A 17221-nucleotide genomic window follows, 5' to 3' on the forward strand; every position below is an offset into this window, starting at 1 on the left:
AAGGTGCTGCTACAAACATTTTTGCACATGTGGGTCATTTTCTCTTTTTTATGATCTCTTTGAGATACAGGTCCAGTAGACACATTGCTAGATCAAAGACTATGGACATTTTGATAGCCCTTTGGGGTTCCATATTGCTCTCCAGAATGGTTGGATCAGTTATGAAAAGACTTTTGAAGTAAGTTTCTCTGATGAAGACATAACTTCTCAAACACATAGGGAATTGAGTCAAATGTATAAAAAAAAATTAGTGCTATTCCCTAATTGATAAATGATCAAAAGATATGAGTAGTTAACTAATCAAACTATTTGAAATAATCAATAATCCAATAATCAAGCTATATAAAATGCTCTAACTTATTATTGATTGCAGAAATACAAATTAAATCATTCTGAAATGTTACTTCATACCAATTAGATTGGTTAATAGAAAGGGGGAAAAATGACAAATGTTAGAAGAAAGGTGGGAAAAATGAGACATGAATGTATTGATGGAATTGGGAACTGATTCTGTAGAGCAGTTTAGAACTATGCCCAAAGGTATAAAATTATGCATACCTTTTGACATAACAATACCACTACTATGCATACATCCCAAAAAAGATTAAAAAGAAAAGAAAAGGACCTAGGTGTATAAAAATATTTATACCAGCTCTTTTATAAGGGCAAAGAGTTGGAAATTGAGGGTATGCCCATCAAGTGGGGAATGACTAAATAAATTGTAGTATGTGGTTATGATGAAATACTATCGTTCTATGAGAAATGATGAGCAGGATGTTCTCAGAAAAACTGGAAAGTCTTCCATGAGCTCATGCAAAGTGAAATGTACTGTGTTCAAAGTAATAGCAATGTTGTGCGATGATCAGCTGAGAATGACTTTGCTATTCTCAGCAACACAATGATCCAAGAGGACCCTGAAGGGTTTATGATGAAAAATCCTACCCATCCCCAAAGAAGGAATGGATTAGATCTGGATACAGATTAGTTACTTTTTTTTTTAAAACTTTTTTCTTGATGGTTTTGTTTTGTTTTTTTGTTGGGGTAGGAGGGAGATCTGTTTTTTTTTTTTTTACAACATGACTTTCATGGAAATGTTTTGCATAACTTCACATGTGCCTTCTCAGTAGGAATGGGGAGAGGAAGGGAGAGAATATGGAATTCAAAGTTTTAAAAAAGATGTTAAAAATAGTTTTATATGTAACTGGGAGAATAAAATATCAAATAAATGGAACAAAAATTAAAATTTTAAAAATAACCACTGATAAATCATCTCTTTTACCTTAACTGCTGATCCAGTACCATAATCTTGACACTCTGAACCTCCTATGATACAGATGAATCTGGGAACTATAGTAGAAGACTACTTCTGATGGAAACTTTATATTGTTGTGTTAAAAACTTGTCATTTTTGTGAATATCTTTAGGGCTTCCTAACTGTGTAGAGCTGATTTTACCCTAGTTTCGGACCATCCTTCCAGCTTCTATTTCACAACTTCATCCAAAGGAACTCTTAGGCTTGACTCCCTACCTGGGCCTTTTTATCTTTCTGGATCAAGGTTTGGACCGTATCCTTTCACACATGCCCCTTGGCTTCCCCCCACGACGTTTTCTTTTAACTCACCCTTTTAACTATCCCAAACTTCTACATACTATATACCATATAATATATAGTATATCGTACTTGCCATCCCCATAAGGGGCCCTATCTCATGCTATATGGTATTTTCTTGTACTGCTATTCAATAAATTAATATCACAGGTATAGAATAGTAAGAGTTCTTAACTGTGATATCTCCAATCCCAAAATGTCCATGGATATATTTCATGGAGTCTATGAACTTGGACTGGAGAAAAACTTTATTTCAATTTAATTGGTTTCCCTTATCATCTGATATATTTTATTTTATGTATTTAAAAATATCATTCTTAGACAAGATCCATAGGCTTCACTGAACTCCGAAAAAGCTTCTCTCTCTGTCTCTCCCTCTTTCTCTTTTATTTTCTGTCTTTTGTGCGCTCTCTTGTCTTGTTGTCTCTCTCTCTGTGACTCTCTCTGTCTCTATCTCTGTCTCTGTCTGTCATTCCCTCTGTTTCTCTGTCTCTTTTTCTTTCTCTCACACATGTAAAAATTATTAAGAACTCTTGGTCTATAAGTACCTTGAAAGTGTTCATGTGCCTTGCAAAGCATTTTAATTATGAATGATAATTAAAAAATAAAATTATTTATTTGGTTGAAGCAGCAACATAGTCTTTCAACCTAACTTCCTTACTTTCCCTTCCCCCCTTCCCACCCCTACCCTCACCCAGGATTCAAAAATTAGAATTTTAAAATTGTTTTAACCAAACACTGTAATGCAACAGCAAGTTCTTCTGGGAGTGACATTTCCTTTTGATTTTCAGAAGCATGTTCGATTATTTCTATGTAAATCTCAGCACTCAGCATTTCTCCAAGGAACCAGAACATCAAAATACAGCCTCTTTATTAGTTGAATAAAATGACACACATCATTAGTTGCATCCTTGATGTAGGTGCATCTCATTACTATGCCAGGTTCATAACCAATTTTAAACGACATTATTTAGATAATGCATGCACAGAGGCAGGGAAGGCCAAACAGAAAATTCTCCCTGACAATGACAGGACCCAAGCTTCTCCTTTGTAGCTTTGCCCTCCAGCTGTTCAGGGGCTAGCATGAAAGACTTTGCTTTTCCTTTCTGTGAAACAAGAACAAACTTTGCATCTATCTGAAAGTTCACCTCACTTGCCTTTCTGACTGCCTGATTGATAATAAGAGCTCAAGTAAAATGGGAAACCACCATATGGAGTCATTATAAAGGGTTAACTTGAAAAGGCCACAGTACCTTATGTTTGCTTATATTAGTAGACAACATGCATCTATAATACAATATAGGTTAATACAATGTGGGAGTTAGAAAGGAGATCTTTTAAATGAACACTTCTCAATTTATGGATGAGATTAATTAAGGGATTTACCTAAGATCATTCAGCTAGTAAATGGTAGAATTAAAACTAAAATCTAATTCTCTTGACTCCCTGTCCAGTATTCTTTTTACCTCTTGCTGTTTAGTCATTTTTCAGTTATTTTTAACTCTTTGTGACCCCATTTGGGATTTTCTTGGCAAAGATACTAGAGCAGTTTGCCATTTCCTTCTCCGGCTCATTTTACAGATGAGGAAACAGGCAGAGATAAGTGACTTACTAGAATCATATAGCTAGTAATGGAACTTAGGAAGATGAGTATTCCTGACTGCAGGTCTAGCTCTACCCACTGTGCCACCCAGACTCTTATTCCTCCTCATCTCCACCTCCTAGCTTCCTTCACTTCCTTCAGGTCTCAGCTAAAACCTCACCTTCTATAAAATGCCTTTCCTGATCTTCTCCTAATTTTAGCGTCTTCTCTCTGGTAAATTATCTTCAGTTTATTCTCTATATACCTCGGTTGTGTTCATGCTGTTGCCTCATCTATTAAATTATGAGCTCCTGGGGGACAAAGATTGCTTCTTTCTGTAGGACTTATTATAGTGCCTCGCACATGTTCACTGACCGGGAGGCTGTGAGAATCTTCTCCATGTAGCACGAGTTCACCATAGAAGGTGCTCCTAAAGAATTGGGAACCTTCATGTTTCTTTAACATCATGAGGATACTAATGGAGCATATGAGCTCTCCCTTGTTCTCACCAGGTGAGAACAGGTTCTCACCAGCCCATTTTTTTGGGTCCCGCCTGTCTTGGATAACACCTTTGCAATCTCTTCATTTATGTGTTGCAACCTAGTCATACCCCTCTGTGCTTTCCATACCCTTTGAACCACTGCCAACTCTGGTATTTTCAGACTTTAATATTCCATGACTCAGAGTCATATGATATCACTGGAAAAATACTAGTATTAAAAAGATGGACCTTTGTTTCAAGAAGCAGCTAATCATAACAAACAAAGCAGGATTAGAAGTGGACTGCAGAGATATCTAGAGATATTCATAATATTTAGGGGTTCTAGCATGAGTTAGAGTAGCTAGGTGGCTCAGTGGAGAGAGAGTCCAGTCTCAAGTCATGAAGTTTATCTTTCCAAGTTCAAATCCAGTCTCAGAAACTTACTGTTTGTTTTAGTACCCCAGGTATCATGGGGATATAATATTCTTTCAGAATATGGCTCCAGCCAACCTACTTTTCCAATATTAATTCTTATGACTCTTCATCCATTCAAGACTCCAAGCAAAGTTACCTTTAAGCCACTCAATAATATTCCATCTTCCATCATTTGTCTTTGTACAAATGAGAATGCATGTCTGAACTAACCTCCATCTGTTAGAATCTCCAGCTCCCTTCAAAGTTTAGTTCAGGTACCACCTTCTCCATAAAACCTTTTGCAAACCCCCCAGTTACTAATACTCCCTCCTTCTTAAAATAATTTCTATTGCTTCTTATTCACTTACTTGTTGCATCTCATCGATAAAATGTAAGCTTTTAGGGTTGTTCTAATCCTGTCTTTAAATTCCCAGTGCTAAGCATAGGGTCTGGCATGTAGCAGGTACTTAAAAAAGATTTGCTGAATGAAATTAAATTGATTGAAAAGTAAAAAGAGAAAATCCACTCCCTGCCAGGAGCTTAATACTGAGAAAGACTCATCTTCTTTTCCCTTTCTCCAAAAAGAGAATTGATAGACTCAGGCTGTAGAATGAAGTATATTTTCTTCTAATTCTTTCCTTTTTTGCTTTTTTCCCCCTTGGAACATGGTTAACATGGAAATCGATTGTAAGACATCATCATCTTCCTTAGAAAACACTGATTGACCAAGTTTTAAAAATTCTGTGCTTGACACTCATGATGAAACATACTGTACACCTACAGAAATAGAACCAAAAGACTCAAAGTGCAGATTGAAATATACTTTCTTCTGTTTCTTTCTTTTTATTATTCTTTTTTCTTGTGACATAGCTAATATGGATATTTTGAATGTCTATATGATAATTTTTTTCTTACCTTCTCAGTGGATGAGAAAGGAAGAAGGGAAGAGAGAATGTGAAACTGAAAATAAAGTAAAATTCAATTATAAGTAATAATAATTAACATTCATACAGTGTTTATGGGGTACAGTATTCCTTATTATAAAAGTTAGTCCTACATCAAACTTTTATCCAAACCATTTTGGCTGGGAGGTCAGGTGCAATTTTGCACAGTCATGTCAGTCTGATTCAATGTTATTAAGGACAGAAACACTATTTGTGGCTCACTTTATACTGCCTTTCTTTGTAAAGAGGTTGTTTTCTTTGTCAGGCTTTACCTTTCTGACTGAATACCATTTTATTTAATAGCTATTATGGGATCCCATTCTGCTCCCTTTTTTCCTTGGCCCTCTGATGTCTTTAAAGATCTATTTTGTGTGACTTAGAAGTTGCATATAAAATATGACCTTATTCTTGTCCTATCTAACATAAGAATTCTTGCTGAGAACTTTGGTGACAGCAGGGGGTCAGTGATGATACAATGATGATCCTTGCTTCTTTTGAACATGCTTGCTAGGTAATGCTTTCCTACCAAGAACTAAAAGTTCTTAATTTTGAGAGTCATCAAAGCTGTGCCACATGTATAGATATATAGGTATGTCTATATCTATAGTATATGTGTTTTAGAATAACCTTTTCTTTTGACAGAGGTCTGGTCTAATGGCCACCAAAACCTCAGGATGTCCAAAATACCAAAAACATAATATGTTTAGAAGACAAAAGGAAAAAAGAATGATGTCAAAATGTGGTTATGTATTATATAAAAGTTTATATTTTTAAATCCATGACCCATAAAATCCTAACTTTACAGAGTTGAAATAAGGTAGAGTGGGAAAGACTTTTAAAAATATTTTTATAGTTCTGTCAGAATACCAATTACTGTATAACAGTGAAAATGAGTAATGTCAAAGATTTTTTTTCTTTGTGTAAAAATGAAAAGTTTTCATGGGAAGGTTATTGAAAGAAAGTTTATAGTTTTATAGTGCATCAGATATTGTGAAACATCATTATAACTTTCCTAATAAAATTTATTGACCATAATTTAAAAAATTGTATCCTTGAAACTCATGATGAAACATGCTGTCACCTCTAGAAAAAGAATTGATGGACTCAGAGTGCATATTAAAACTTATTTTCTTCATTTTTTCTTAGAATATGCTTGATATGAAAATTGATTTTTAATATCTCCACATATAGGTAATGAATTTCATTTTTCTTGTTTTCTCAATGGGTGGAAAAGGATGAAGAGGGAGGGCAAACATTTGGAATTGAAAATAAAATAAAATTGAATTAAGTAATAATGATAATAGCTAACATTTATATAGTGTTTACTAAGTATAAAGCACTTTACAATTATCTCATTTTATCCTCAATACAACTCTTTAAGGTAGGTGCTATTATTATCCATTTTTATAAATGAAGAAACTGAGGTAAAACAGAGTTAAGTGACTTGCCCAGGGTTACACAGCTAGTGAGTATCTGAGGCCAAATTTGGACCCAGGTTTTCCTGACTCTGGGGTTGGTAGTCTGTCCACTATGCCACCTGGCTATAAGGAATTATAATTAAGGAACTAAGGAAAATAAAATAAAACAAAATAAACAATGTCCTTGAAAGCCACAGGTATTTTCTTGTATAAATAAAGAAAAAAATAAATTGATGACTACATGAAAAGCAAATGAACCCTACCGCAAATGGTTGTTGAACTAAAAAAGTTTTATTAGCTATATCAATTTCTCCCAAAAGAGTTGATTCCTCCACATAAAGAGTTGTTTTTATTTGGAAGCCATTGAGTCACAAGATGAGAGGTTTGGGATATGAATGATATTAGACATCTTTTGGAGGGAGTGGTAGAGAGTGGACCTGTTCCTTAATTCCCACTTTCAATTCAAATTGACTCCTATTCTGGGATTTATAATCTAAGAGTTGTATCTGGAGGTGCTGAGAGATTGATGATTTGCTCGGGTCGCACAGTTTCTGTGACAAAGAGAAGAAAACTGAAATCCACTCTATCTACTAGACTTCACTTAGCCATTACACATTGGATTTTAAGTTACAGTGAGGATCTTCAGTCCCCTCTAAAGACTAGAGTTTCCAAAATGTCACTTTGTAAAATGATTCTAATCTGGAGCTCTAGCTGCTCATTCGTACTCCAAACATGACTCTGCAAGGAGTTGACTGTGGATTTGTGAAACTGCTATTGACTCCCCTAAAAATTCACCATGAACATCTGACAGTCAGGAATCCTGCAGCCTCTGTGACATTCGCTGCCCCCACTCATAAAATAGTCACCCTGCCTTCCCCATTGTCTCTCCGGGAAATAACTATCAGCTATTTCTTGGATCTAGCTCCCCTTTTCCCAAGAGTTGGAGACAAGCTTTCTAAAGCTCTCAGCTATTCTTACCACAAGATGTTTTCTTCTTTTAACCTCATACCAAGCATTTCCAGGAGCTTTAATTAGAATTTTCAGAAGGGGTGAGCCGCAGAAATCCATTTACTCTGACAATGATTAATCATCTGACTGTTATCCTCAAATACTACAAGACAGTTTTTTTAGGGGCAATTATCATTTGTAATGGTAACTTAGATTTTACATGTGATTCTATGATCAATTTGATTGATAGCTTTTACAAAATTCATTTTTCTTCAGGCATAATATGTTTTCTTTGGTGCTTAGTTTCTTCACCACTAAAATTGAGGGAGTAATTTCTACTATTCTCTTTGGTTCTTAAAATTTGAAAGTATTACTACAATGAAAGTTCTGGCCTCTATTCCACATTAAAGAAAAAGAGAGAGAGACAGACAGACAGACAGAGACAGAGACAGAGAGAGAGAGGATTCAAGCTCAATTTTTTTAAATGAAAAGAGAAAGAAAGAGAAGGAATGGTAGTGGGGACAATCTGACAGGAAAAATAGTATAAAAAAGAGAAAAAGAGAGAGGAAGAGAAAAAGAGGAGAGAAACAGAGAGAGAGAAATTAAGAGAAGGGAAGTAAGGCTCAGATTTTAAAATGGAGATGCAAATAAACAACTCTGTTGAGAGCAGGGTTTTTAGTCATTTTCTGTGTCATAGACTCTTCTGCCAGTGTAAGGAATCCTATCACCTTCTTCTCAGAATTATGTTTCTAAATACATAAATTAAAACACACAATTACAAAGAAAATCAATTGTATTGAAATAATTAAGATTTTTAAAATAAGACATAGAGAGCTCAAAGTAAGAACCACAAGAACTGACATATACTTAAAAATCAAAATTTATAAAATGTATTCATTAACAAATTAGTTAATTCAGAAATTATCTCATTAAAGACATCACCACACCCACAAAACAATCTCTTGAGAAAGGGAAGGAAAGCCCCGTGACACTTCACTGGCTTGGTAATTTAATCAGGTTGGACACTTTTACCACCAGTGCAGAACTAAGGTGTCCATCTACCTCATGGGGTTGTTGTGAAGACCAAATGAGATGATGTTTATGAAATGCTTAGCACAGTGCCTAGCACACAGTAGGCAAATTAACTTCTTCCCTCTCTTTTCCTCCACAGCTCATCCTGTTGGAGATCTTGGCCAGGTCTTCCCGCAAATCATAAATGGAAGACCTATTCATTTCACTGGAGGGAGTATGCGTTCTATGCCGTGCAAGGATGTCAGAAGCCATGGGGGACATCACTATTGGAGGTATGAGCTGTCCCCTCTTTGCACATGTACTGGTCACGTGTTTCACAACGTATGTCTCCCCACTTAGGAACTCTGTGGGTGCCCATTCTCAATGACTATTTGTAGGTTACTGTACCCCAGGATTTTGGTGGTATTTGCTTTTGTTCTGTCATTTCAGTAAATTGTCTTTAGCTAATTATGTCCTCCCGCTGACTGCAGTAGAGATAAATGCTCCAGTGGAAGCTGATTAGCTATATTTATAGAAGTGCAAATTTACAGATGACCTTGAACTTGAACTAGCTGTCCTGAGGGGAACTACTTTGTGAGTGTGTCAGGTAGAGGTAATCCAAAGGGGATACTACATGGTTGGTCATTATACCATATAGTCCACTACATTTAATAGGTCCCAGTCCTATTTCACGGTCTACCTTAGCCATCTTCTTGCCATCTGTTGCACTTGCTGGACCACTGGATCTTTCCATACACACTGCTGCAGCATCATTCTAGATTAGACACCATATGGTGGAGCTCTGGAACTCCCATCATAGGTCCCCTGCATGCTTTGCTTTTCCCTGTGTGGAGATTCCTTGAGGAAAGGAACTATCTCATTTTTGTATTGTATCCCTGTAACCAGAATGATACATGCAGAAAACATCTAATAAATGATTTTCATTCATTCATTTTCTTTTAATATTTTGGGAAAACCGATGGTATTATTCTTCACTCAACATGCTTCCTTTTCTGCTTTTATAGGTTTCTTCTATCCCATCTTTCATGCAAGTCACCATTAGAAGATGCTGCATCTTACATACACTATTTGTTTCAGAATTGCCATGTAAGTCTCAGTTATTTTGATTCTTCTGAAATGGTATTGTTCCTTAATTTGCAGTCACGTAGAATTACTGGGAGAATATGGATGTTATCATCTTGGTATAATTAAAAGAGTTGCACAAATGGGACTTAAGACATCACTAATTATTTCTACCCTATCCAAAAGAAAAATAAATAGATCTGTCAAAGTGGGAATCGTAGTCTTCTTAAGATTCTACTCACATTTGTTCTTCATAATTTGAGCTATAATTGCAGTAGCTTTAAAAAGGATGACCTATCTTTTGACAGTGTAAAACAAACTTCTCTATTGGCAGATACAGTACACCTGCGATATACCTATGCACATATTTTTACATATTTAATGCCATAATTTCTGTCTGATTTAAAATACTATAAAAACCATCCAAGAGCAAGGAGATGTTAGTTGCATTGTGTATTAATCCAGTGACATCTAGAGTACTGTATTCAGTTCTGGGTGCCACATTGTAGAAGGGACATGGGTAAGTGGGGAACTGTCCAATGAAGCTCAATCAGGATGGTAAATTGCATTCATAGCATATGAGGATCACCTTGAGGAAGAAGGGATGGTGAGTTAGGGAAGAAAAGACACAGGGGGACACGGTTGTTGCCTTCCAGTATTTGAAGGGTTATCATGTGAAAGAGGGGATATTTGGTTAGGCCTCAGAGGACAGAACTAGGTATAGAGATAATAAAGAGGAAAACTTAGGTATAACATCCCATTAGATAGTTTTATTTTTATCTAGCCTTCCGTGGAAACTCAGGATTTGATTTTTGCTTCTACGGAGGACTCCTCATAAGAACTTCAGAATATAACTTGTGTTTAGAGCTCCATAGATTTAGTCAAGAACTCTAGTTCAGGGGCAAGTTTTCAATCATACAGGGTTATATATTGGATAGTCTTTGTTTCATTCCACAGAAAGTCTGTAGAAAAATACCCAGAACTCACAGAAACATATAACCATCAAGATAGCCTCTTCACTGAGGTAAGGTGGACAAGATAAAGATCTAGATTCAAAATCCATCTCCTGATATTTGTATTTGAACTGTGGAAAATCAACATTCAATCAAGAAACGCTTAATAGCTACAGCCAGTTCTAGGGGACTGTAGTGGTTAGACCTGGAGTTAGGAAGAGCTGAATTCAAATTTGCCCAGGCACTTCCTGGCTATGAGATACTAAGAAAGTCACTTAAAGTTTCTCCCCCATCACTTTCCTCATCTGTAAAATGGAAATAATAATAGCATCTATCTCATGCAGTTATTGTGAAGCACAAACGATATTATGTGCCAGCCAGACACTGTGCTGAGAGTCAGTATATATTTTGAGTCCTCAGTTTTCTCATTTGTAAAGTGAATGGATTACACGAGTTGACCTATGAGTTCTTTTCCAGCTCTTAAATATTTAAGCCCACTTTTTACCCCAAGGAATATAAAGTACTCCGGCCTCATGAGACAAAGAGTATGGGCTTACTTGGGCAAACCACTCCAGTATCTTTGCCAAGAAAATCTCAAATGAGTCGGACACAACTGAAAATGACTAGTGAGAAAAACCACACCATGGGCTTACCTCACTTGGAAAATGAACTTGAGTTATTAGAAAGTTATCTAATCTCCTCACATTCCCCTGAGTTCCATTTTCCAAATCAGGGACCTGAATAAGCCTTCCCTCCTCATAATGCTAATCTTAAATCTTATAGATTTTTAATTCTAGGAGCATTTGAAATAGAACAGTTGTTTTCTTTCAAACAGTTACAAACTGCAAATTCAGTTGAAATTTAGCTCAGGCAATTGATTCCTCCAAGGTCACTTAATTATGAATGAAAAGTATTTCTGGATATGAAGGTTAGCAAAAGAGCACTTTGGCAGTGAATCTTGGCCAAAGATTAGGGCCATATTGAGAGGTATCAGTATCCTTTCCATCTCAAGCAAGGTGGGTTGCTCTTGTCAATTCAGGGGTTGTACTTAGTTCCAGCCTGTGTTCACCAAGGTCAGGCCTCCAAATCATTAGTGCTTTTCTGGAATTCCTAAAAGGAGGCTCTTAACCTCAACCACAACTCCTAAGCCCTTGTTTTGTAAGATAATTATTATTATTATCCCCTTTAAAGAAAAGACACACTACTGCAATGCAACAAACTCTTCAGTCAATATATTTGTCTTCTGAGAATCATTAAATGAAATTTAAAGCATTTGGTTTCTTATTACAATAGGCTATTTTCCATGGAAAAAGTATTCAATCTTCATGATATTTTACTTTTGCAAATCATTCTCTTAATGAGCAAAACATAATGAAAATAGAAAAGACAATAACTCTTAATGGAAAAAAGTGTATATAATTTGGCTTTCTGGCTTTCAGTTTATATTACGATTGCAATACATGCTTCAGATCTTTTTTTTCCTTTTTTTTTTTGAGGGGGGGCAGTATGGGTAGCAAGGGGATGACTTGCCCAGTATCACATAGCAAGTAAGTGTCTGAAGCTGGATTTGAATTTAAGAACTTTTAACCAGATTTGACACTGTAATGCTTCAGATTTCTTATAAATAATATGAATGACCCATGCACAGAGTTTATTGGAAGGAATCTCAGTGGATTTGTAGTTTTACCTCTAGTTGAGAAAAAAATAGATCTTATAACAATCTCAAACAAGCAGTCATCAGACTGGGCCTGAAGAACTCAAATCTGGCCTCAGACTTTTGTGATGGTGGACAAGTCACTTCTGTTTATTTCATTTCCTTCAATTAATAACATCTAGGATTGTTATTAAGGCTAAAATATTTGTAAATCTAGAACAGTGCCTGGCATAAGTTCTTAATATTCCTATCTTCTCTCCCTCCAATTACTTGAGAACCTTTAATGAGAGGAACCCATTCATTTCTTTTAGCAACTCATTCCACTTTTGGAGAGATCTAATTGTTATAAAGTTTTTCTTGACATTAAGTCTTTATAAAGGATATGACCAGGAATAAATCTGGGTACTTGATAGACTTTTTTTTAACAGGCTTTGATTATATGTTCCTAATGAAGGTATGGATACATCCATTAATACCCTATTGTGATAACGAAAATTATCTTTCTGATGTGAGCTATGAGACATACTTTGGGTCTGAGGTCTTATTAACTCATCCTTGGGACAGCTATTTAGTGCAGTGGATAGAGTGCTAAGTCTGGAGTCAAGAGCACTTAAATTCAAATATGGCCTCAGATACTAGCTCTGGGACCATTAGCCAGTCACCCAATCCTATTTGCCTCAGTTTCCTTATTTGTAAAATGAGCTAGAGAAGGAAATGGCAAACTATTGCAGTATCTTTGCAAAGAAAACTCTAAAATGAGGTCACAAAGAGTAGGATATGACTGAACAACAATTTATTCTTACTTCATTGAGGCTAATGATTAAATATCCTTGATGATGTGATTGGCTTAGACTATCATTTTGAACCTCTTGGAGATGGAAGTCAATCAGAGAGATTAAGATAATTGAAGCTGGAAAAAGATCAGAAACCCAAGAGCCTATTTGGATCCTTAGGGTGGGGGAATAAAAAGTAAAGCTTATAATTCCAGTCTCCCACTCCAAGGGAATTTTCCCTTAGATCCTGTGATGGCAGCTATGAAGAAGGAAATGATGGGTCCTGTTGGTGACAGTTTCTGTCCCCCTGAAGGAATGATGAGTTCCCCGAGCAAGGATTAAGCAGGGGTCCTTATAGCTGGATGATTAGAACTAGCTTTAACAACTGAACCACAATTGCCCTAAACTACTATTTAAAGATTTTTGGACAGTATCCATTCAATGAAAATATTTTTTAATAAAAATAATAATACTATGATAACATGTAATAGGTTCTTTGCTATTTTTAATGAATTAATATTATCCATATTCACTAAAGCTCTTTGAGATTCTCAATAACTTTTAAGACTGTATAGGGTTTTTTTGGATCCTAATTTGAGAGTTTCTGGCCCAGAAGGAAGATCTCAAATTCAAGGGACTTCCTTTCTTGTCAAAGTAAGAACAAAACAAAAAAACTTCATAAACCACTCCAAGTACCTAGGTAATCTGTAAATTGCTAAGCAAGGAGGGTGATCTCCTAGTCAGCTGAATTTAGTATTAGCAAATCTCCACAGGTTTCCCTTCCTTCTCAGACAATAGCAATAACAGCAATAAAACACAGACTTAGAAAGTCATTTGAATTATATTAGCTTTATATAGTAAACCATTGTCTTAAAAATGCAGATAGTAGCAAGACTTTTTTTTTTAATTATTATATATATATTTTATAATATTATCCCTTATATTCATTTTTCCAAATTGCCCCCCCTCCCTCTATTCCCTCCCCCCGACGACAGGCAATACCATACATTTTACATGTGTTACAATATAGTCTAGGTACAATACATGTGTGTGAATATCATTTTCTTGTTGCACAATAAACATTAGAATCCGAAGGTACATGCAACCTGGGCAGACAGATATTAGTGCTAACAATTTACATTCCCCTCCCAGTGTTCCTTCTCTGGGTATAGTTATTTCTGTCCATCATTGATCAACTGGAAGTGAGTTGGATCTTCTTTATGTTGAAGATTTCCACTTCCATCAGAATACATCCTCATACAGTATTGTTGTTGAAGTGTATAGTGATCTTCTGGTTCTGCTCATTTCACTCAGCATCAGTTGACCTAAGTCTCTCCAGGCCTCTCTGTATTCCTCCTGCTGGTCATTTCTTACAGAGCAATAATATTCCATAACCTTCATATACCACAATTTACCCAACCATTCTCCAACTGATGGACATCCATTCATCTTCCAGTTTCTAGCTACAACAAAAAGAGCTGCCACAAACATTTTGGCACATATATGTCTCTTTCCGCTCTTTAGTATTTCTTTGGGATATAATCCCAGTAGTAGCGCTGTTGGGTCAAAGGGTATGCACAGTTTGATAACTTTTTGGGCATAATTCCAGATTGCTCTCCAGAATGGCTGGATTCTTTCACAACTCCACCAGCAATGTATCAGTGTCCCAATTTCCCCACATCCCCTCCAACATTTGTCATTATTTGTTCCTGTCATCTTAGCCAATCTGACAGGTGTGTAGTGGTATCTCAGAGTGGTCTTAATTTGCATTTCTCTGATCAGTAGTGATTTGGAACACTCTTTCATGTGAGTGGATATAGTTTCAATTTCTTCCTCTGAGAATTGTCTGTTCATATCCTTTGACCATTTATCAATTGGAGAATGGTTCGGTTTCTTATAAATTATGGTCAGTTCTCTATATATTATGGAAATGAGACCTTTGTCAGAACCTTTGTTTTTAAAAATATTTTCCCAATTTGTTACTTCCCTTCTAATCTTGTTTGCATTAGTATTATTTGTACAGAAACTTTTTAGTTTGATGTAATCAAAATCTTCTATTTTGTGATCAATAATGATCTCTAGTTCTCCTCTGGTCATAAATTCCTTCCTCCTCCACAAGTCTGAGAGGTAGATTATCCTCTGTTCCTCTAATCTATTTATTATCTCCCTCTTTATGCCTAAATCATGGACCCATTTTGATCTTATCTTGGTATATGGTGTTAAGTGTGGATCCATATCTAATTTCTGCCATACTAATTTCCAGTTTTCCCAACAGTTTTTTCCGAATAATGAATTTTTATCCCTAATGTTGGAATCTTTGGGTTTGTCAAAGATTAGATTGCTATAGATGTACCCTTTTTTGTCCTTTGTATCTAATCTGTTCCACTGATCTACCGTTCTATTTCTTAGCCAATACCAAATGGTTTTGGTGACTGCTGCTATATAATATAGCTTTAGATCAGGTACACTTAGACCACCTTCCTCTGAGTTTTTTTTCATTAGTTCCCTTGCAATTCTTGACCTTTTATTCTTCCATATGAATTTTGTTGTTATTTTTTCTAGGTCATTAAAATAGTTTCTTGGGAGTCTGATTGGTATAGCACTAAATAAATAGATTAGTTTGGGGAGTATTGTCATCTTTATTATATTCGCTCGGCCTATCCAAGAGCACTGAATGTCTTTCCAATTATTTAAATCTGATTTTATTTTTGTGGCAAGTGTTTTGTAATTTTTCTCATATAATTCCTGACTTTTCTTTGGTAGATGGATTCCCAAATATTTTATACTCTCAACATTTGTTTGGAATGGAATTTCTCTTTGTATCTCTTGCTGTTGCATTTTGTTAGTGATATATAAAAATGCCGAGGATTTATGTGGATTTATTTTGTATCCTGCCACTTTGCTGAAATTTTGAATTATTTCTAGTAGCTTTTTAGCAGAGTCTTTGGGGTTCTCTAAGTATACCATCATGTCATCTGCAAAAAGTGATAGTTTAATTTCCTCATTTCCTACTCTAATTCCTTGAATCTCTTTCTCGGCTCTTATTGCCGAGGCTAGCGTTTCTAGTACTATATTGAATAGTAATGGTGATAGTGGGCAACCTTGTTTCACTCCTGATCTTACTGGGAAAGGTTGCAGTTTATTTCTATTGCATATTATGCTTACTGACGGTCTTAAATATATACTCCTGATTATTCTAAGGAATAATCCATTTATTCCTATACTCTCAAGAGTTTTTAGTAGGAATGGATGTTGGATTTTGTCAAATGAGTAGCAAGACTTTTAAACAGCAAAAAAAAAAAAATCCTTAGTAATTAATCTTTCAGCTCATTGCTGGAACAATAATCCAAAAGGAAGAAATGGAGAATGGAGTAGATTGGCCATTGTTTTGGCAGTTTCTCTGAGAGGCTAGAATTCAGTCTCTCTCAGCTGGATTCTTTTAACATGCCAAGATGTAAGCCAGGGAACAAAAAAGTTCCACCCAGTGCTTAGAGTCAGTCTCCTGGAAAGAGTTGTCCATCTGCCCCTGACTGTCACCACCACTACTGCTGCCTTGGCTGCCCTCTCTCCGGCTCCCTGTCCCTTTTATAATCCTTCCAGTCCGGATCCCTACATAAGAATTCTCTCTTCTTGAGCTTGGAAGAAATACAGTCCTGAGTGACCAGTTTGGAAGCAAGCAGTCCAAGCCTTGAAGGATTATTGTTCTATCACAAAAAGGACATTGAGTTTTAGGGCAAGCCTGCTTGAGACAAAAGCCAGAGTGCTCAAAGGGGCTTTCTCATTATTGCTATCTCCTCTCTTTTTGTTAAATTTGAGGGCTTATCTGTCTGAGGTATAAGGTCCTAAAGAAGGAAGGAGAAGGGAAGGGGTTGGGGCTTTTAGACTTATCTGAAAAGATTCTCCCTCTTGGTTCAAGTGCACAATATAGTGTAGGGACAAGACCACTGAATTCAGTGTCAAAGAATGCTGGTTTTTGAACATGGTTCTGCTTCTTGGTGCCTCCCTCTTCTAGGATTGTAAAGTCTGCAAAGTTAGGAGGTTGGACTACATCAGAGGGGTCAAACAACCCATGATACTTCGGAGTACAACCAGATTAAAAGGTGATCAGGGAATATTGACAAAATAGAAATAGAAAAAATACATATTAAAATATATGGGTTTCCATTGCCCTTTAAGTTCCTTTCTGACTAAAGCCAAGGGCACTCTCAGTCTGGCCAAGAAAAGACTATTAGGAAAGGGGTGGAGTTTCCTGAGTACAAATGAATGACTTTTATAATTAGTAAGACACAAGAAGACTGTCAAAAACTGTCAAGAGAGTTGCATAATGACATTAAAATATTTCTAGTCTCTT

This window comes from Sminthopsis crassicaudata, chromosome 1 (genome assembly GCF_048593235.1).
Source record: "Sminthopsis crassicaudata isolate SCR6 chromosome 1, ASM4859323v1, whole genome shotgun sequence".
Lineage (NCBI taxonomy): Eukaryota > Metazoa > Chordata > Mammalia > Dasyuromorphia > Dasyuridae > Sminthopsis > Sminthopsis crassicaudata.